This window comes from Pleurodeles waltl, chromosome 4_2 (genome assembly GCF_031143425.1).
Source record: "Pleurodeles waltl isolate 20211129_DDA chromosome 4_2, aPleWal1.hap1.20221129, whole genome shotgun sequence".
NCBI lineage: Eukaryota > Metazoa > Chordata > Amphibia > Caudata > Salamandridae > Pleurodeles > Pleurodeles waltl.
The window spans coordinates 814794674-814815898 of record NC_090443.1 but is presented as its reverse complement, the minus strand read 5'-3'; the positions used below and the strand labels follow the sequence as shown (position 1 = coordinate 814815898).

At 42.2% G+C, this 21225-nt stretch overlaps 1 protein-coding gene across 1 annotated transcript in view; it reads left to right on the top strand.

Moving 5' to 3' along the window:
• Window positions 1-21225, top strand: part of LEPR (leptin receptor) — a 714243-nt gene that overhangs the window by 330434 nt on the left and 362584 nt on the right. The gene's annotated exons all lie outside the window — the stretch shown is intronic.

Here is a 21225-nt window from a genome sequence, read left to right as displayed (position 1 = left end):
CTTACACATTGGCCAGTATTAAGAACTAGGCCATTGAAACCATCTTTGCCCTGTGAGTCAGTGCTCGTTCTTCTGTAATGTGTGGACTATACGACTTCCACAGTTTACGGCAGGTGGTGCTCCTTCTTGTTTCTCAAGGGCCCTCAGATTGTCATCACCACTAGACCAGAAACATGTGTTCGAGCATTAACACATAGCCCAGGTGAATGAAAACATAGCTCAGACTACCTGACTACTGGACTGGTGTTGATGCTCACAGTATGCGGAGGGGTCTAGAGGACCGTCCTTGCCCCCAAACAATGGTCCTCTTTATAAAGTGTAGTTTCTAGACAACTCCTAGAGTGCTCACAACATGCAAGAAGGAAAGATGCCTGCATCTTCCACATACTCTGTAAGGACATATTCAGCAGGAGACTATTAGCATGAGATACCTCTGCTTGCACGTGCCAATGCTCTCTTATGTACTATAGCAGAGTATGCAGTACAGCTCCTTTTGTCAAGCCAAAATTAATTAAGCACCCAGGGGCACCTCTCTCTTCTAACACCTTTGTGAATTTACACTAAGAACTGAAGTTGCTAAGTCGAATTCTGATGTCCTTAACAAATCCTCCCCACCATGACTTGCCTTCAAAACTAAAATGGAAAATGTTTGTCTTTTGGCACTGTTACCATTCACTATCAGGATAATTAACCTAATTCTTTGAAGTGAATCTATTTTGCTAACCCCCAAACAACCCATTCTTAGCTCTAGCATATAAAAATATACAATTCACATGGATAATCTGTCCAAATACAAACATGTCAATTTGACTCTGTTGTAAAGGCTCTTGAAACAGATTTCACCTTTTCACTTTACCCACCACCTGGATTATAATGTTTTTAGTGACTGTCAGTCAGGCCTTTGTAACATCATGTAAGTACTGATCAGCACCCATGACTAAGGCCTACCCTGTGCCTTGATTTTATTAGATTTCTTGGCCACATTTGACACAATTGATTCTCATGTGCTCTTCAACACTGACATATTCAACAGCATTTATAGAACACACAATTGTGCTTTTGCCCTGGATTCTAAACCTTACAAACTAAGTCAAACTAGGTCCATTACTCTGCATAGCTGCTAAAATCAAAAGTGGGGTGTTCAAAAGCTCTGTATTCCTTCTAAACCCCTGGGATGTCCTTAACACTTAGTGGAAAAATCCTGCAACCTTCATGTGCAGCTTGATAAAGACAGGACTGATTTAGAGTTTGGCAGAGAAGGTACTCCATTACGATGGCTGCGGTCTACCCTCTTCGTCAAACTGAAGATCTGTCCACCTCATTTAGAGGCAGGCGGACTTTGTTATGTCAACAGTGGAGACTACTTCTTCTCTGCCACCAACATAAACCTCCAGCAGCCTGATGGAATAAGGGCCATCAGAGGTTTTACGATGTGTCTGGCCATCCAATTTAGAGTGAATGAACACATAGCCAGTTTTCCCTGTCCATCACCGCCACGTAAATCCTGGCAGTAAAGTGCAGTGAAAACTGCAAATGCCCCCTTTACATGGGAGAAAACACCCACAGTGATGTAAGCATTTTTTTTATTTTCTTTGGGTTTTTGTTTTGCAAAATAAAAAAAGAATATTTACGTTTGCAGTGTGGCTCTGTCATGTTTACAGTGCCTTCTGTCAAACTGTGCCAATGGTTCCTGCCAGTGCTAGAGATCTCAGAATTTGGAAGGGGGCACGCCATCAGGATGACACAGCAGTTTACTCCATCATGCTGATGGAGTAAAACCCCATCCACTAAACTATAAATTGGCCCATATGTCTCCTTCACACTTTTGTTTACTAGAGCCTGCTGAACCACTCATCCCCCTCAGAAAATAGGGTGAATACTCAATGACTCCTCTTTATTGCTGCAACAATGTCTACACTGTATGCCACGCTATACTGTACTACTGTACACTGTATCTATGCTCTTCACTACAAATGCAAAGAGACCAAAGCCATCAACCTCATCTCCTGTTTGGCTTGAAATGTCACAACCACATCACATTTAATCTAGAGTCCACCCAGAGGCTTTCCATAAAGGAAAGAGTGAATTTCAGATGCCTGGCTGTTCACCAAACTACCATTTCAAGTTGTTTGTCCCATTTCAGCAATTAGAAACTTATGGTCTACCAACCACAACTTATTGTGTATGGGGCAGATGTGCAATTTGTGGAACTTTCTACCACTCAGTCTTCGATTACTTTCTCAAATTCAGAAGGCTGCTAAAAACCTACCTCTTCAAAAAACATAGGATTGTCAAATGTAAATCTATTGTGTCTTCTACTTACCTCAGGCCTTACTGCTCAGATGCCAAAAACAGGTAAAGGTGTACGTCCTAGGGCAGCATCTTGACACTATTGGCTCTTTAAACTGCATTACCTGCTTCAGCTACCTTACTCTGAAGTGATAGTTCATCAGCTGATTATATTCAAATCATGTATTATTAAACCATGTTTACCTAGAAGGCTATCTTCATGCTGACTGCCAGCTATTTACTGTTACCCAACTCAATGCTATTCATTTTATCAACACCGGAAGAACAAAATGATGAAAGGAATGACAGGGAATTGAACCTGTAACCATGAGGCCAAACACAGGTCTTTGTCATAGATGTATTCATCCTCTGATCCACCAAACCATGCATGTTGCTGGTTCCTGGCTAATTGTATGCCAAGACTATGGTCCCTTAACCTATTCTTCTATATGATCTCATAAGCTCCGAAGCCACCATTAGGTGGTTTGTTGTACTTTATAACCACTCTAAATAAAAATTAAGATCAAATGCATCTGCAAACTGTGGTTGTTTGTGCTCTCCACTGAGGATTTTGCATATGTGTTATTTTGTTTTATGGACCTAAGTATCCAAGAAATATGAAATCAGCAGTAATGTGCTTTGATACCAATTAGAATATTACAATGTTGAGCGCTCGGTTGCAGACAATGAAGTGGCTCCGCGTTTTAATGTGTGGTATAAGCCTTCTGCTCCGACATTCAAATGTTTGTATGTCTGTTTTTCACTTTTTAAATGAGAACATTCTACCCTCAGTGGATGGAATGTTCTCATATCTTTATAGCCTTCTGCCTCAGGCTATTCTGTATGTTAAAGGCACTGTCCCTCCTTATAGGCTCTAAGGCCCTGATTTATACTTTTTTTGTGCCGCATTACCGTCATTTATTGACACAAAGCGGCACAAACTTAGAAAATACAATTGTCTTTTGTAAGTTTTCACCTTTTTTGCATCAAAAATTGACAGTAATGGGGTGCAAACAAACTATAAATCAGGGCCTAAGTGTCCAAAGATATTAATAGCCTTTGGATGTCTACAGTAATTCACACAAAGTTATGTAATATTAAAAAGTTAAGACACTGGCCTTGTCAAGGAGTTCATAATATTGAAATCAAACCTACAGCACAACATGTTACATTTTAAGGCTGTTAACTTTACAACAACAACTATATCACCAGCACTTTACTGTGGAAAAGTCCGACTGATGAGCTTTGACTCAACTTTTCATACATAAACAACAAAATTTGGGGCCTGGTTTAAGAAAAGTGGTGCTGCACCCAGTTCAGAGCCATGTATCTTGCACCCCAAGCGTCTCCCTAACGCCACCATGTGTGTGCTGTATCTAAGATACGGTGCACCATGGGGGTAGTTAGGGAACTAGCATCAAAAAATGTTATGCTAGTTTGGAGCTTCGCAGGATTAGCGTCAATCATTTTGATGCTAATCCTGCAAAGCCCATTGAGGCCCATCATAACAATGGTGTGCCTCCTTTTAACGCCTGCACTGAGCAGGCGTTAAATGTGCCAAAACAAATGACACAAAGAAATCTCTTTGAATTCTTTGCACCATTTTTTCGCCCCTCCTCCCCCAATGGGGGAATGCCCCCTTTGCATACATTATGCCTGGCGCAAAGGGTTACAAAGTGCCACAATGCATGCATTGGGCCATTTTGTAAATCTGGCACGGCGATTTTGGCCTCTTTGGGCCACATTTGCATGAAAAAAATTACGCTAAAGCGACGCATGGAGGTGCTAGGAGCTCCTAATTCTGCCCCTTTGTGTTTTACTCTTGGCTGAAAAACAACCACTCGGGGCCAACAAGGACCATCACTCCCTTGAGAATATTTAAGTTCCACCTAGGGAATAATAGACAATGAGCCCACATTCTCCTGTAATGCTAATTCACCCTCCTGGGAAACCAAGGCGCTGATTACGATTTAGTCATTACAATCCAACCTGTGTACAAACCTCTGTTTATGTGCAGGTTGGAATTACGAGTTGGCAGGTAATTAACACATGTACCATGGGAATTTTGGTGTTTTAAACACCATAATCTGTATGCTATTTCCTGCAAATTCATCATAGGTGTTATGTATTTCAGATGATAAATGAAATATCCCGTAATATTGTTATTTATCTTAGGTGATAGCTAACACCTAAACCCGTTATCAGGGCCTCAGAGCAGCATATTTCTCCCTGTGCAAAGGGTCTTGGGGGCACTTACTGTCATTCCGAATGGACACTCACAACCAAACCAAACTCTTTGAGGGTGCCCTCAACCTTTTTGAGATGTATACATTTTCCAAGACTTGGATCATATGGAGTGCGCCATCATATGAGGTGATTCTTTTTGATGCATTGCAGATATGGAGTAAGAGAACTCTTTCATTTTTCTTTTATTTTGTTTTTGTTAGGTGGCCAATAGATCCTAGTGTGTGCTCCAACCTTCTTGGGCTCTTGTGCAACTATTCCCACTAACTGTGATGCTTCCAGCCACGCCAGCTCTCTTCCCACTCAACACAGTCTCCTCCATGGTGGATTGTAAGCTGGTAGTTTTTCTGCCTGCTCTCGTCTTGACAGGTGGATGGAGAGAGATAGTGGGCAGCTACCTTTTGACTAATTTTAACTGGGTCTTCTGCTCTGTGCATGTAGTGTCATGCTCCAGCCACCAGGTGTATGGTTCTGGAGACTCCATACCTCAAGAATGATGTGTGAGGTTTCCTAATGCCTTTCCTCAGCTTTTGGCACTTTCCCTTTCTTCTCTGTAGCATGAGTTAGACTGTAGGAGCTTTGATCCGCTGTTCTGTCCAACCCTGCTGACCCATGATCTGAAGGCTTCCTGGCATCAGCACACCAAGACCCTCCATGAAAGACGACTCTTTTTCTGGCACATTCCAGACATTCAGTCCTTCTACCATGTGTAGAATGTCTGTGTGCCTTGCAGGAGCCTATATAGCTGACTCCTAGGTGCACACAACAGGACCAGTCCATAGAAGTCCAGGAGGCTCTGCTAGCGCGTCCAGTCTTTATAAATTACTTGCACTTGGACACCCCGGAGGTCGGTGAACCTTTTGACCGAGTTGGGTTCTCCTCATCCAAGAATAGTCGGATCACTCAAATCAATAATCAATAATCATTATAATCAATACCCAATACTCAATCAATAATCAAACAACAAATTTATTTAACAGGAAATCAGTAATTAGACACACCATGACCTTTCAGTCATGAATAACCACACCTGTTTATTAAAAGTTATTGAGTTTATTTCCCTATATTAACAAAGCTAACACAATATATGTAAGTCTTAAAATCAAATGGTATACATATACGAACATTACTAGCTGTCCATAGCGACGGAAGAAACGCAATCTACGCAAGATTTGGACTATAATGCACTCGGTTATAGCAATACAAATCACTAATACAAGCAACTGAATTTGACTAATTGCATACATCGCTCAGCATAACAAGATTTCAATTCTATGTCAGGACCGGAGGCTCCGATTATGCTTTCTCTTTCTTTACTGACTTAAACAGCAGCCAATGAAATACAAGTAACAGGATACCTAACATCCTGTCACATGGTCCAATCACCATCCATGTCCTCTGCTATGAGTCCTTTGACCTATGAAGTCACTTCCTCTTTCTTTGCTGCTTCGCAGCAGATAAGTACACTTTTATTTTCTCTCCGAATGTTTGTAATTTACATTGTTTATTTAAAGGTTAAAATATTACCGATCTAAGCGTCGCAATTCAGCGCGCTCTCGGTATATTTGTAGAAGCGCTCTCGTGCTTCGTTTTTATGGCATTTTGCCAAAATTTCAGCCCGATTCTTTAAGTGGAGTGGAAGCGGAGCTGCTCTAGGGCAGTCTCTTTTCCATTTTTTAGTGCTCACACGCACGTGCACGCATTTTCGAGCCGATCTACTTTCATTTTAGTGAGGATCGGCTCGTGGATGCTGCGTGCCTGTCTGTGCCCCCTCACTCAAATAAATAGTTATTATTGCTCCCTGACGCCTGCTGCCTAGAGTGCCTTTCAGGCTGCTTCCTCCACACTTTAATATTAGGGGCTCCTTTTTTCTTGCCTGAGATTGGGGTTTTTGCACTCCCCCTGTTGGATCCCTGAGTAAAAGGTTCTTTCTCCTCAGTACTTTGATACATATTGTAGCCATGGCTCAATGGGATGAACAAGAAGCTGAGTACTATACAGAGGAGTTGGGCAATCGACTTGAAGTTGACCTGGTGGAAGCCCTTGAAACCAGGGTACAGCAGTCAGTAAATGATGCTCTAGTGAGAGCTTTGGGACCCTTTTCAGGGCAAATATTTGATTTCGCTCGCACACAGGGTTGGACTCAGGAAACTCCTCAACACGAACCTAAAAAAGTCAAAGACAAAGCAAAAAATCTGGAGACTGGTGCAGAGGTCAGTGGTGTCCATACTGACGTTTTCGAGAAGCTGTGAAAAAAACGCAGTGGCGAACATAATTACAGCTCAAAAAAGGGGACCCCCCTTTCTACCTCTTCCTCTGATAAAGATTCCTCCTCTGATGATTCAGATGATTCGGACGCCCCCATACCGAGTAAGAAAAGTAAGAAAACTCCTCCTCCCTTCCAGGTTTTGGACTTTGATCCCACGGAAATCATTCATCCCAGATCCACCAATTGGGTTCCCTTCTCCTGAAGTAGCACAATATGTCCAGGCTAATCTACGTAAAAGCTTTGATAAAGAGGTTAGATCACGCTTGAAAGCGGAATGCCCCAGACCTGACCTGGAGGGCAAGGTTTCCGATACTCCAGAGATAGACCCCACTATGGTCACCTTTATGAAAAAATTCGCCAAGGACCCCAAAAAAGGCTTAGACCGCTCCTGGCGGAGTTGTCAGGACAAACTGTTGGATCTTTCAGGACCCTTGACTAAGATCCTTGAGTTGGCATATGTAGCCAAGGAATCTAACACTCCGGTGGACACCGATGTCCTTATCGGCTGGGCACAAAGAGCTGTGTGCCTACTAGGTAATTCTAACTGTGCCATTTCGGCAGAACGCAGGAAGTCTGTACTTATGCGCATAGATCCCAAATAATCGGATCAAAGACTTAGCCAAGTTCTGTTCCACCTTTTCTTCGCTTGACAAGGCACAAATGTCACTCAAGAAGGTTTTTAAACAAGGCCTTTTTGTCAGGGCCGGTTGTTTCGGAGGACGTATGTCCGGCCGCAGCTCCTTCAACAGTCCCCAAAATTACTATCCGAGAGGCAGAGGTGGCTGGTACGGAGACCAGGACTCCACCTTCTACCCCACACGGCACAGAGGGGGTCGTCCCCGTTTCCGTAGGGGTCATCGCAGAGGCCAACAAGGAGCCATTCAAGACTCCAGTTTCACAGGTGAGCATTATTCAATTTTCTCAGGTCAAACTAGGGGGCAGAGTGGTATCTTGCTTAGCAAATTGGAAGCGGATATCGGAGATCCATGGGTTCTCCAAACAGTAGAAGGTTTTCGACTGGAGTTTGTCAGCACTCCCAAACAACTGTCCCCTCCGGTAATAATGTGTGTTTCCCAAGCAAATCAAGATTTATAGACAAAGAAGTGCAAGCTCTCTTAGACAAAGGAGCCGTGCAATACACTTACCCTCATCCTTGCGGTTTCCTCAGCCCTATTTTTGTAGTAGACAAGAAAGGAGGAGGCCACCGCTTAGTCTTGAACCTAAAGGATTTCAATCAGTGGATCCTATACCGACATTTCAAGATGGAGGGCATCCACATGCTAAGGGACATTCTGTTAGAAGGGGATTGGATGGTTCGACTGGATCTAAAAGATGCCTACTTGTCGATTCCAATTTTTCCTCCCCACAGGAGATTTCTACAATTCCAGTGGAAGGGTCAGTGCCTGGAGTTCCGAGCACTCCCATTCGGCCTATCGTCAGCCCCTTGGTGCTTCACGAAGCTTTTGAGACCTGTGATGGAATGCCTCAGGTTCAAGGGAGTCAGATTGATTATATATCTGGACGACATTCTGCTGATGGCTCATTCCCATCAAGTCCTAATCTTACACTTGGATTGGACCATCAGTCTCCTACAAGACTTAGGTTTCCTGATCAATGTACAGAAGTCGTTGTTGAAACCTTCACAAGTGATAGATTTTCTGGGCTTTCAGATAAATTCCATTTTATGTCAGCTTCTTCTTCCCTCTCAGAAGATACGCAACATCAAGAGGGAATTGAGATCGGTGTTAGCTTGCCAGACCGTCTCTTTGAGGAATATAGCCAGGGTAGTGGGCTTACTAGCTTCATCTATTCAAGCGATATTCCCTGCACCCCTACATTATCGAGCACTTCAGAGGCTCAAAATCAGGCATCTACAACAGGGTCTGAGTTACTCAGAACAAATCCCATTGACTGCCGAGGTAAGATCAGAAGTTCAATAGTGGCTTCATCACATGGAAGCTTGGAACGGCAGGGCGATTTTCGGCTCTCACCCTGGGGTAGTGATAGAGTCCGATGCCAGCAGATGGGGTTGGGGAGCTCGATGCAACTCCCAAGTGACGGGGGGCAGATGGTCAGAGTGGGAACAATCCCTTCACATCAATTGTTTGGAACTTCTAGCGGGATCATTTGCTATAAAGAGCCTCTCCCCGCAGAAAACAGATTGTTGCATACTATTACGGATGGACAACATATCAGCAGTGAGGTATGTCAACAAATTGGGAGGCACGAAGTCCAGAATTCTGGCGGAGATTGCCAAGGATTTCTGGCATTTTTGCCTAACCCAGCGTTTAGTGGTCATAGCGGAATATCTGCCTGAGGATCAGAATGTCATAGCAGACTGGAACTCCAGATACCTATCAGACTCCACCGACTGGAAGCTGGATCCTCTGATTTTTGCCCAGATAGTCCAGGAATGGGGCAATTGCGAAGTGGACCTGTTTGCCTCTCGTCTCAATTGCCAAATTCAAAAATTTTACAGCTGGCGTCCAGACCCTTATGCTCTGAAAACAGACGCTTTTCTTCAGGACTGGACCCAGTTTCGAGGTTATACATTTCCTCCTTTTCTGATGATCGCCAGAGTTCTGGCTCAAGTGCGGAGACAGAAAACAGAGATTGTTCTGGTGACTCCGTTTTGGAAAGCACAGCCTTGGTTTCCCAGTGCTCTACATTTAGCCTGTGCCTCTCCTCTTCTGATTCCTCCTCGTCCGAATCTTCTTTTGAGTCCAGAGGGCCTTCAACATCCTCTGATCTTGTAAGGGAAGTTAACACTTCTAGTCTGGTTAATTTCAGGTCGAGATGGAATACCCCAGATGTTTCGCAACAAGCTGCGGAATTCATTAAACAGGCCTGGGCCAGTAGTACCATAAGAGATATGATTCAGCCTGGCACAGATGGTCTAGTTGGTGTGATGGAAGGGGTGCCAATCCAGTGGAAGCGCATATTGGTTTGATTGTTAATTTTCTAGCAGAACTAGCCAGTTCGGGTTTAGCTTATCGGAATGTCAATAATTTTAGATCTGCCATTTCAGCAGGGCATTCACAGTTAGAAGGCAAGCCCATTGGAGAACATCCATTAACTTGCAAGCTTTTGAGGGGTATATGTCTTTCTAATCACCTCAAGCTAAATATACTGTTTTATGGGATGTTAATGTTATATTAAAATTTCTTGATTCTCGGCCTACCACCAGATATTTGTCTCGCAAGCAGTTGTCAGCTAAGTTAACCATGCTTTTATGCCTTGTCTCTTGTAAAAGAGTATCGGACGTCAGAGCTTTAGATTTAGCAGGTAGAACCTTTTCACCGGAAGGAGTCTCCTTTTCGGTGACAAGGAGAACTAAAACAAATTGCAGGTCAGTATCATATCCAGTTCATATGGAAAATTCAAAATTATGTGTAGTTCAATGTTTAAAAGATTATGAAGTTGTCACAAAAGAATTTCGACAGGATGCTAAAGGTCAATTGTTAATTGCTTTGCAAAAACCCTTTAAACCGGTTTCCTCAGCTACTTTAGCTAGATGGATGAGATGGCTGATGAATGAAGCAGGTATTAATACCTCTGTTTTTGGGGCCCATTCTGCTAGAGGGGCTATGGCTTAAAAATCATTTGCTTTAGGTTCTCGTTTAGAGGACATAATGAAAGCCGCAGATTGGTCTTCAGAAAATACTTTTCATAAGTTTTATCATAAACCTGTATTGGATGTAGCAAGTGTGGTGATGGAACAGCTTTAAACTAGCATAATCGGAGCCTCCGGTCCTGACATAGAATAAAAAAAAATCTAGCTATTGCGTCAAGAATTTTCAATTCTATTAAGGACACGGAGGCGAGGATTATCCCTCCCTTGTTATATTTATGGAATATTTATTATCAATTATTATGTATATATGATGAGATATTGTCATTTAACCCTCCCATTATTTGCAATTATAAAGTTTGAGATAACGTATATTTTATGGGATATTACCTACATGTTTATTGTTACAGCTTCTGATCAGAAGAACGCCTGAAGGTCGTAACCTCATGGAAAGATTGAGTTATTATTTTCTACCGGTTGTTTCTCCGGCATTGAGGGCCTCATTCCGATTCCGGCGGGCGGCGGGCGCCGCCCACCGGGCTGGAACCGCCACCTGGCCGCTCCGCGGTCAAAAGACCGCGGAGGCCATTCTGGCTTTCCCGCTGGGGCGGCGGGCGCCCGCCAAAGGAGCGCCCGCCGGGCCAGCGGGAAAGGCCCTGCAACGAGGAAGCCGGCTCCGAATGGAGCCGGCGGAGTTGCAGGGGTGCGACGGGTGCAGTTGCACCCGTCGCGATTTTCACTGTCTGCAAAGCAGACAGTGAAAATCCTGCTGGGGCCCTGTTAGGGGGCCCCTGCACTGCCCATGCCATTGGCATGGGCAGTGCAGGGGCCCCCAGGGGCCCTGTGACACCCGTTCCCGCCATCCTGTTCCTGGCGGGTTTTACCGCCAGGAACAGGATGGCGGTAAGGGGGTCAGAATCTCCATGGCGGCGCTGCTTGTGTGGGAAATCCGGCGGGAAACCGCCGGACCCAGCCGGGCGACCGCGGCTGTAAAGCCGCGGTCAGAATAACAGAGGAAGCACCGCCAGCCTGTTGGCTGTGCTTCCGTGGTCGTTGTCAGAATGACCCCCTGAGTCTCCAAGTTTCGGTTCTTCACTATGGAGAAGAAGTTTATGACTCCGGATTCGGGATGGCGTAGAAAGTTTGCATTTCCAAGTTGACATTATCTGTTTGAACAAAGAAAGAGGAAGTGACTTCATAGGTCAAAGGACTCATAGCAGAGGACATGGATGGTGATTGGACCATGTGACAGGATGTTAGGTATCCTGGGTGTTGTAGTTTATTCTGTTACTTGTATTTCATTGGCTGCTGTTTAAGTCAGTAAAGAAAGAGAAAGCATAATCCTCGCCTCCGTGTCCTTAATAGAATTGAAAATTCTTGACGCGATAGCTAGAATTTTTTTTATTTAGCATGGTGCATCAGATGAATACCTCAACTAACCTCTAATTAGCATTGGCATGTGGGGCTTCATGCAAAAACGAATTTAGTCAACACAAATTTAGAAAACTTCTAGCTTGGGCTCTGTCAAAATAAGCAGTTGGTACCTAAGAAGGAAAACACAATGCATAATACAATTGTCCTTTCATAATTACCAAATACAATCAGCATTCAAGGTAAGTCTTCGTCCTTCAGGTACCGGTTCGATCAGCATGGGGAAGATTTCAAAGGGGCAAAGTTAAAGCAAGTTTTCCTTGCGGCAGCAAGGAGAATGGGGCAAATTTTACTGCATGGACAAGACGGGGCAAAATTAAAGTTAAAGTCCCTAGGGTGAGAATTCTTTAAGTCTCTCTCTGCGACAGAGAAAAGCATCAAAGTGTCATTTAAAATTGCGTCTTGAATCTGGCTTCAAAATGGCATCAAAGAAAATGGCTGGCTTCTCTTTGTCCGGTGGGTTTAAGTAAGAAACGTTCCAAATTCTTCAGGGTCTTCCATTGGAGGGTTCATAGGATGGCTTCCTTTTGACCAATGAATAGTGTCTTTCTCTTAGTACTCATTTATGCATAAGGTGTCCTTGGAGTCTTGGAACACAAGTTGCAACAAAGTTTGCCAATTATTTCTGTATCAGTGTCTTTATTGTCTGCACCTGCAGAAACTGACCTTGCTTCAAAGGGGATGAAACTAGCCTAGCACGAAACCTTGAGATAAGTGTATTAGTCATTTCTACTGGAAAAATACAACCTTAAAGTTAAAATACGTTTTGGTTAATACAAGTGAAAACCACGCAGTTAAAATTTGAGACCAAGCAACTAGGCCAAAGCCTCTGCTAAATTTAAGCTAAGCATAAAACAGTTTCAACAAGAAAATCATGGAATACATCTGCAATTATGACAGATTACTACATTTGTCGATTCTTCATGATTAATTAAGCTCGTTTATAATAATGGTGAACTACCTCGTGGGCACATTTTCCCAAGTACGTTATTTTTCTTTGCTAAATTCACACTACCTTATACGATTTTGTTACATGATATATGAATATTTGTTAGTCTTTCTTTTTCTGCTTCATCAATCCCTCCTCTGATGACTAACTATTTCATCACATCAAATCTTCCATCACAAATTTTATTTCATTACAATTCTGTTTTAGTAGTTTGGCACTTCAGTCAATTCCCTCTTCCTTTTTGTTCCCTTTGATTTTTCTCTGTATATTTCTACTATTTTATTTTGTTCTTTCTCTTCTCTTCTCCTTTTGTTTCTTGATTTCAATATTTTAATAGATTTCCATACTCCCCAAATACCTAATAAGAAAATTAAAATTATTAATATTCCTTTTACTATTTTCTGTAATAGTCCATTCCAAATGTTGCTGGGCCAATTTCCCACGGAAGCAAATCCTTTTCCAACCTTTTCCCATACTCCTGGTTCTTTCAATTCTTTCAAATCTGCACTCTCGTTAGTTAAATTTGTAAGCATTTTCCTAATTTGCCCACTGTTGTCCGGAATATAAGAACAACAGTGACGTGCACTAAGCATTTTACAAACTTCGCCATTCTTTGCTAAAAGAATGTCTAAAGCAAGCCGGTTTTGAAGAGTCATAGCTCTTTCTGCAGCGAGTTCAGCATCAATCAGGATCATGGCTCCTGAGAATTTTGTCAGCATGTTATCCACAATAGTTGACAACTTTTGTATCTTAATTGAATTCAGTATAACTCCTACAGAAGAAATCATTGCTCCAAATATATCTCCTACCACACAAGAAACTGTCTCTCTTTTCTGAATGCGATGTAATTCAGACAGCTTTGGAAATTTCTTTAAGTCGTCTAGTTGAAAAATCTTTGGAAATACTATTCCCAAGTAACATCTCCCATACCATCCCTTTGGCAGGCGATAATAGGCATTGAGTCCACAAATATAATATACTCCTGGAGTAGTTAGATCTAGGCCATTTAACATGAACGTCCATTTAGCCTGAAACAAAAACGCGTGTTTACATTCACTCGTTCCCACCAAGATTGTGTCATAATATGATTTGGGTCTATATATGCAAAGCTTTCCTATGTGTATTGCATCTAAAGCTAGTTTCCCTTGGGTCTTTATCGTGGCAAAAGCATAGTTATCTACAGACGTTCTTTTGTGTAATTCTTTTTCTAATTTTTCCCTTACCATTTTCCTTCTATCTTCAGTGTGATCTAAAAAACTTTTCTCTACAGGTGAAAGCAAGCATGTAAGGTTTTCTTTATGAGCTTGAGCTGTGGAAAAAGGTGATAGTGGTTCAAAGAAACCCCTAACTATTTTTACATAATAATCTCTTGCTACTTTACTCAAGTACTCTATTATGGGGACATATGAAAACATGACATCATGATTGGAATAGAAGTATTCAATAGACTCCTGGCCATAAAATCTGGTCAGTAACAAGCTACATGAAATTCCATACGTAAGAGGCATGCTATGATATGTCACTCCTTCTATTACTGAGGTAGGTATTTGTGTGCACACATAACAATCTCTCGCATCCATTGTCTCAACATACTCATTCAGCAAGCAATAGAAGACGTTGGAAGAGAGTTCTTTCTTGTCGTGTAAATATTTCTCATCTTGTTCGAGTTTCTGCAAAGGAGTTAATTCAGTAGTAATTTTAGAAGTAGAAGCATCATTCGCGTCTCTTTCACTCTCTCCATACATTACAAAAACTATTGCTATAATTATTAGTACACATGCAGTTATTAGACCTATACACATGTATTTAGAACACTTCATTTTATGTCCCTTTGTAGTACTGCCTGGCATGATCTATATAGAATCAGAAAGTTGAAGACACTTTATCAAATCAGTTTTGCAGATATATATATATAAAGCTGAACGAGTTCAATGTTCACACAGTTTTCTTTAGCAGCTTAGTCTCTTATCGGATTAGCAGCTTTGTCTCAAAATCGGTTTCAAAGTCAATCAAGTTATCAATGTCTTATCCGGTTCAAAATTCAATCAGGTTGTCAATGTCTTATTCGGTAATGTTCATGAAATTTCACTTTTCAAGTACCAAAGTGTCGTTCTGCTTCTTCGTTTTCAAGACTGAGAGCTAGAAATTCGTCTGACCAATCGTTAGTGGCTGTGTATGCCCACTCTGGACCAGAATATCTTCTGCTCAGTATTCTTTTCCTTTTCTATTTTGCATCTCCTTTCGATTCTCTCTCGCTTATGTCTTGTTCTTTGGCTGTGTCTTTTTCTTCACTCGGTGTTGTTATTACGATAGATGCTTCTTTTCTTTTCTCCTTCAACTTTGGCCCTTCATTCTCTTTTAATGATTCTTTAGTCTTTGATTTCACTGGCGATATGCTTTGCCTCAGTTTCGCGCTATTTTCACCTGATGGAACTGCAACCGGTTCTGGAAGAACTTGAACAATTTCTCTCTGCTCTGTCTTGTCTTCTTCCCCTAGGAGGTCAATCAGGGTTTCTCCTTCTTTTCCTGTATCGCCTGCTTCGGGGAAAGCCCTCCTCTTATTAGGCTCTCCTGCTTCTTCACCTGTGACAGGATCTTTGTCACCTCCGGGATCTTTGTCACTTCCTGAGGCTTCTTTGTTGTCCTCAAAAGGATTGACTGCGCCTTCCTCAGAAAACTATTTCTCCTGTCTCGATTTCTTCTCGTTCGCTTTCAGGCTCTCTTTGTTCTGGCTTGGTGCCTGGTACTTTCCTGTCAGTTGCTGGTAATTTCAGCGCTTCAAATTCCTCTTCTGTGGGACACGTCACCCTTTTCGTGTGACTGGCGTGAATCCAGTTGGGAACTCCCGCACACTTCACAGCGGTGGTAGTTGTCAGAATCACTTGAAAAGGTCCTTTCCAACGGGGTTCCAGACACAACTTCCTCACGTGCTTCTTTATCTCGACCCAGTTACCAGCTTTCAGCCAGACCTTTGCAGTAGTCCAATACCATATCATCAGTAATATTTACAAGAGCATTTGCAGGAACTGCTGGAAGTCTCATGGCTCTGCCCATGAGGATTTCATGCGGTGATAGTCCAGTTTTTCTATCAGGCATGTTTCTCATTGACATTAACACCAAGGGCAATGCGTCAGGCCATTTCAAGTTTGTGGATGCGCATATTTTTGCCATCCTCGATTTCAATGTGCCATTCATTTGCTCCACTAGTCCTGATGCTTCAGGGCGGTAGCTACAATGCAATTTTTGTTCAATGTTCAGTGCTGCACACAATAATTTGATTACTTCGTTATTGAAGTGACTTCCCCTATCTGATTCTAAAGAGATCGGGAATCCGAAACGTGGTATTAGTTCTCTCAAAAGTAGTTTTGCAACTGTGAGACTGTCATTTCTGCGTGTAGGGTATGCTTCAATCCAGTGACTAAAAATGCACACAATCACCAACACATATTTCAACCCTGCATGCATAGGCATCTCAATGAAATCCATTTGCATCCTGCTGAATGGCCCACCTGCTCTTCCAATGTGGCTCAAATTTACTACTGTTCCCTTCCCTGCGTTCATTTGTTGGCAAATGACGCAACGATGGCAAACTGCTTCAGCAACTTGACGGAATTTGGGATTGAACCAGTACATTTTGAATAGTCTAATCATGGCATCCCTTCCAAGGTGGGCTTGTCCATGATACAACCTGGCTAATTGTGTCAAAAGACTGTCTGGCAGAACCAATCTCCCTTCACTTGAAACCCACAAATCATCTGGTTTCTTTACGCATTGTAATTTGCTCCATGAGAGTTTCTCATCCTTACTGACATTATTTTGTAGGAATTTCAATTCTTCGATTGTATCTCCAACTTTTAGAACAAAGGCTTCACTTGGTTCAAGTTCTGGCTCATTTATTAAGTTCCATTCGTCTCTGAGCAATATACAGTTCAATTGCTACTTGATCTGCATATCCGTTTCCCAAAGAAACAAAGTCTTGTGATCGAGTGTGCACTGCATTTTACCACTGCTACTTCTCATGGCAACTGGATGGCATGTAATAATTCTCTTATTCTTTCACCATTTTTCACTGGTGATCCTGAAGAGATCATGAAGCCTCTCTGTCACCACAATTGTCCAAAATCATGCACTATTCCAAACCCGTACTGACTGTCAGTGTAAATGGTGACTTTCATTAATGCGGAAAGCTGGCAAGCTCTAGTAAGGGCTACTAGTTCTGCCACTTGTGCAGAGTAAACTCCCTGAAGCCAAGATGCTTCCAGAACACCGGTTATTGTACATACTGCATATCCTGCTTTCAATATTCCTAGTGCATCTCTTAAACATGAACCATCAACAAAAATAATTTGATAATTTTCTTCCAATCCGGTGTCTTCGATATCAGGTCTTGGTTTTGTACAAAATTCAGTCACCTGAAGACAGTCGTGCTCGATGTCTTCGGCGTTCTCAATTTCGACATTTTCACTGGGAAACAAGGTTGCTGGATTCAACGTAGTGCACCTTTTCAGCTGCACATTGGGTGATCCCAAAATTATTGTCTCGTACCTTGTAAGCCTATCCCCAGTCATGTGCTGTGTTCGGGAACGTGTCTAAAGTATTTCGACTGAGTGAGGGACCATAACTGTTAAAGGATGTCCCATCACTATTCCTTCACTCTGATTTAGGCTTATACCAACTGCTGCGACAGCATGCAAGCATCCTGGTAAGGTTGCTGCGACTGGATCCAAAGTAGCTGAAAAATATGCTACTGGTCTGTTTATGCCACCATGGGCTTGGGTCAAGACAGACAAGGAACATGCATCACGTTTATGACAAAACAATGTGAAAGGCTTTGTGTAATCAGGCATACCTCAAGCTGGAGCTCTGCACATGCATTCCTTTAATTCAATAAAAGCATCCATTTCATCTCTTTTCAACACTATTTCATCCAGCGCATCTTTCTGGGTCAGTTTCAGTAAAGGTTTGGCTAGAGTTGAGAAATTGGGAATCCACTGGCGACAGTAGCTTACCATTCCCAAAAACGTTCTCACCTCTTTTCTCGTCTTGGGTGGACTCATTTGAGGTACACTTGTTATTCTTTCTTTCATGATTCTTCTCGACCCTCTCTCTATTTGGTGACCCAAATATTTCACTTTCTTCTGGTAAAATTGTAATTTTGAAGGAGACACTTTGTGTCCATTCCTTCCCAAATGGTTCAATAGGCCAATAGTGTCAACCGTACAGTCATTTTCTGTCTTGGATGCGATCAGTAAATCGTCAATATACTATACTAAGGTTGATTCAAAAGGTAATTCCAATGATTCCAAATCTTTCTTTAGAATCTGATTGAAAATTGATGGTGACTCCGAAAACCCTTGAGGAATTCGACACCAACTGTAGACTCTGTCTAGGAATTTGAAGCAAAAGAGAAATTGGCTGTCCTCATGAAGAGGCACAGAAAAGAATGCTTATGACAAGTCGATGACTGAGAACCACTCTGCATCACAGGGAATTTGAAACATTATCACAGCTGGATTTGGTACTATGGGACAACACTTGACTATTATGTCATTTATTTTTCTCAAATCTTGAACAATTCGGACCTTTCCACTCGGTTTTATTAGTCCCATGATTGGTGAATTACATGGACTACTTAGTACTTCTTTCAGTACTCCCTGTTTCACAAACTCATCAATGAGTTGGGCGACTTTCATGAGAGTGTCTTGTGACATATGGTATTGTGGAGTCTGGGGAAAATGTACATTGGGTTTTACAGTCACTTTCACTGGTTCCACTCTTTTGACCAATCCTACTTCTTTCCCTGTCATATCCCACACTTCCTTTTCAACTGTTTCCTGTAATTCAGCAGGAATATCTGCTTCAGTGAGCATTGGGTAAAGAGTAATCAGGGGATACTCTTCATTGACAGTTTCCACTTCGTCCCCTCCTAAACTGTCCTCTTCTTCCTCATCACTGTTTGTCTGAATTTTAATTCCATCATTTGAGCACATAATCGAGCATCCCAATTTGCACAATAAATCTCTCCCTAATAGGGATATCGGACTCGAGTCACACACCACAAATTTATGTGACCCTTGAAAGTTACCAATTCTGACTTGCACTGGATCTGTGACTGGGTTTGTCAGATACCTATTTGCTACTCCCACTACTTGAACTGTTCTCGCTGAAAGTGGCAAATTTGGTACTTCGATACTTCTGACTGTAGAGCGTGTAGCTCCTGTGCAACCAAAAAGGAAACACTGTGACCCATAACTCTTCCTTCCACATACGGTCCATTTTGATCAACTTCCAAAGATGCTGCAAGCATACAATTTCCCTCCTCATCTGAACTTTCACTCTCCCATACATCATTTATTCCACTCTCACTTTTTTCACTATATAACGGGAATTGGTGTACTGTGTCATTTTGATTCATTCCTTGACCCGTGACCTGTTGAGGAAGCATTACTTGTTGCTGATTCATTGGCGCTAAGGGTATTTGCATTTGCTGATTAGGTACCATAGGAAAATGCTGTTGCATTGGCTGCAACTGTGCCATTTGTACACGGGCATTTGCACCTGCTGTTGTTGTATAGGTTGTAGACCCTGCATCTGATTTATATTATTTTGGAAATTTGGATTTGGACCTCTCGATTTCGGTCCTCTCATATTCTGAAATGTATTGACATCATTGTTTTGCTGACCTACACCTTCCTGCACCAACATTGGGCACTCCCGTATCCAATTCCCGACGAGTCCGCACGTGTGACATGGCATCACCTTATTCATTGCCTGTATACCATTTGGAATCACAACATTATTTAAATCAGGACCATTATTCACAAAACCTCCTCGGCCTCTGCCTCTCATCTGTGGCTGAAACATAGCATTTCCGTGCTGTTGCTGCTGCAGCAACTGTTGTTGGAAACCTTGGAAACCTTGGAAACCTTGCAAACTTTGCAAACCTGTCCGAGCTGCTCTAATCTGCATCACCATCACTTTTTCTTTCAACCTTTTCTGTTTTGTCTCAATCTCATCACTGCAGTATTTTGCATAGTTCAACACCTCATCGATCGATTTTGACTGCCAACAAATCAAATGCATTTTAATCATCTGGCTGATTTCGGGTCTCAATCCTTCCACAAATCTGAACACAAAATGGAGCATGTCCTTTGCCTCAATCGTTTCCGTGCCACTGTAATTTTTAAATGCTTTCAACAATCTCTCATAGTATGCGTGTATCAACTCCTTAACCTCCTGTGCTGTTCTGTCAATTCTCTGCCAATCTACATTTTCGACGCAACTTTTGTTTTTAAATGCTCAATCACCTTGTGGTATAAACTCATTACCGTAGGCGATGGTACACCTGTGTCCCTATCTCTTTCTGGTTCACTTGTTGGCCAACCTACAGCCCTTTTACAATCTTCCCACAAATCTGCCGGAACTACAATTTCGAATAAAGTATTCAGGTCTTCCCAAAGACATTTTGCGAGTTTCACAAAACTATCTGTTTGTTGATACCATTCGATCGGTTTCTCTCTTAATTTAGGGAAGTCATCTGTAAAGGATTGAATATCACACCTGTGCCATGGTACATGGACAAGCTTTCCCCCTGCTGTTTCTCTCATTGGTAACATCGTTATAAGATCATCATTCTGTTGTGCTTTCTCATTCCGATCTGGGGTACTTTCTTTCTTCTTATCTTTTTTCTCAACCCACCTGCTCTCCCACTTGTCTAGACATCTCCAAACCTGCACGCTTTGCAGTATCTCTTTAAGGTGTGTTTTTATTCCTGCAGACCTCATGTGTTCAAAATCTTTTGTCTCAAAATCTAACCTGTAACTTTTGCTCTAGTGTTTGGTTTTACATTTGTCTACTTTGTATCTATCTGCTATTTCTTGTAACCTCCTATGTATGCTGCTTACTTCTCTCGTGATTCTAGGACAAATGTATCGCAGCTCTTCTTCTGTGTATGATTCTCACCTGTTCAGACCCATCGTTCCCTCTACTAGTCCATGTGCTTCCATTCCCAATCTTATTTTATTCAAATATTCTTCTCCCTTCCCGCTGGGTGTACTCTGTGGGGAGTTCAGGCTGTTCAACCATTGTGTCAACTGTTGCGCGTTCAGTCCCATCAATGTGGCACTTACGTCTACTGCTACTGATGGTTTCTGTAACATTTCTGTTTTTGAAGTTAGCTGTACTATTAGTGATGGACCTGACCTTACTACAGTTGACGGAGCACAAGCTGGAATTGGACTAAATTCCAACAAAGACCCAGATCTATTTGGTGGAGTTCCTACCGGAGTCGTTTCTTGAGTATTTTCTATGCATCTCCTTCCTGTCTCATTTTGTGTCATTACCCCTTGGTCACATACATTCGGCTTTGCCTGTATATACAATGACACTGGCGGGCCTACAGTGATAGGCAAAGATATTGCATCCGGATTCTGTCTGTTCCCCGAATTCTGTGGCATGTTAATTCCCATATTA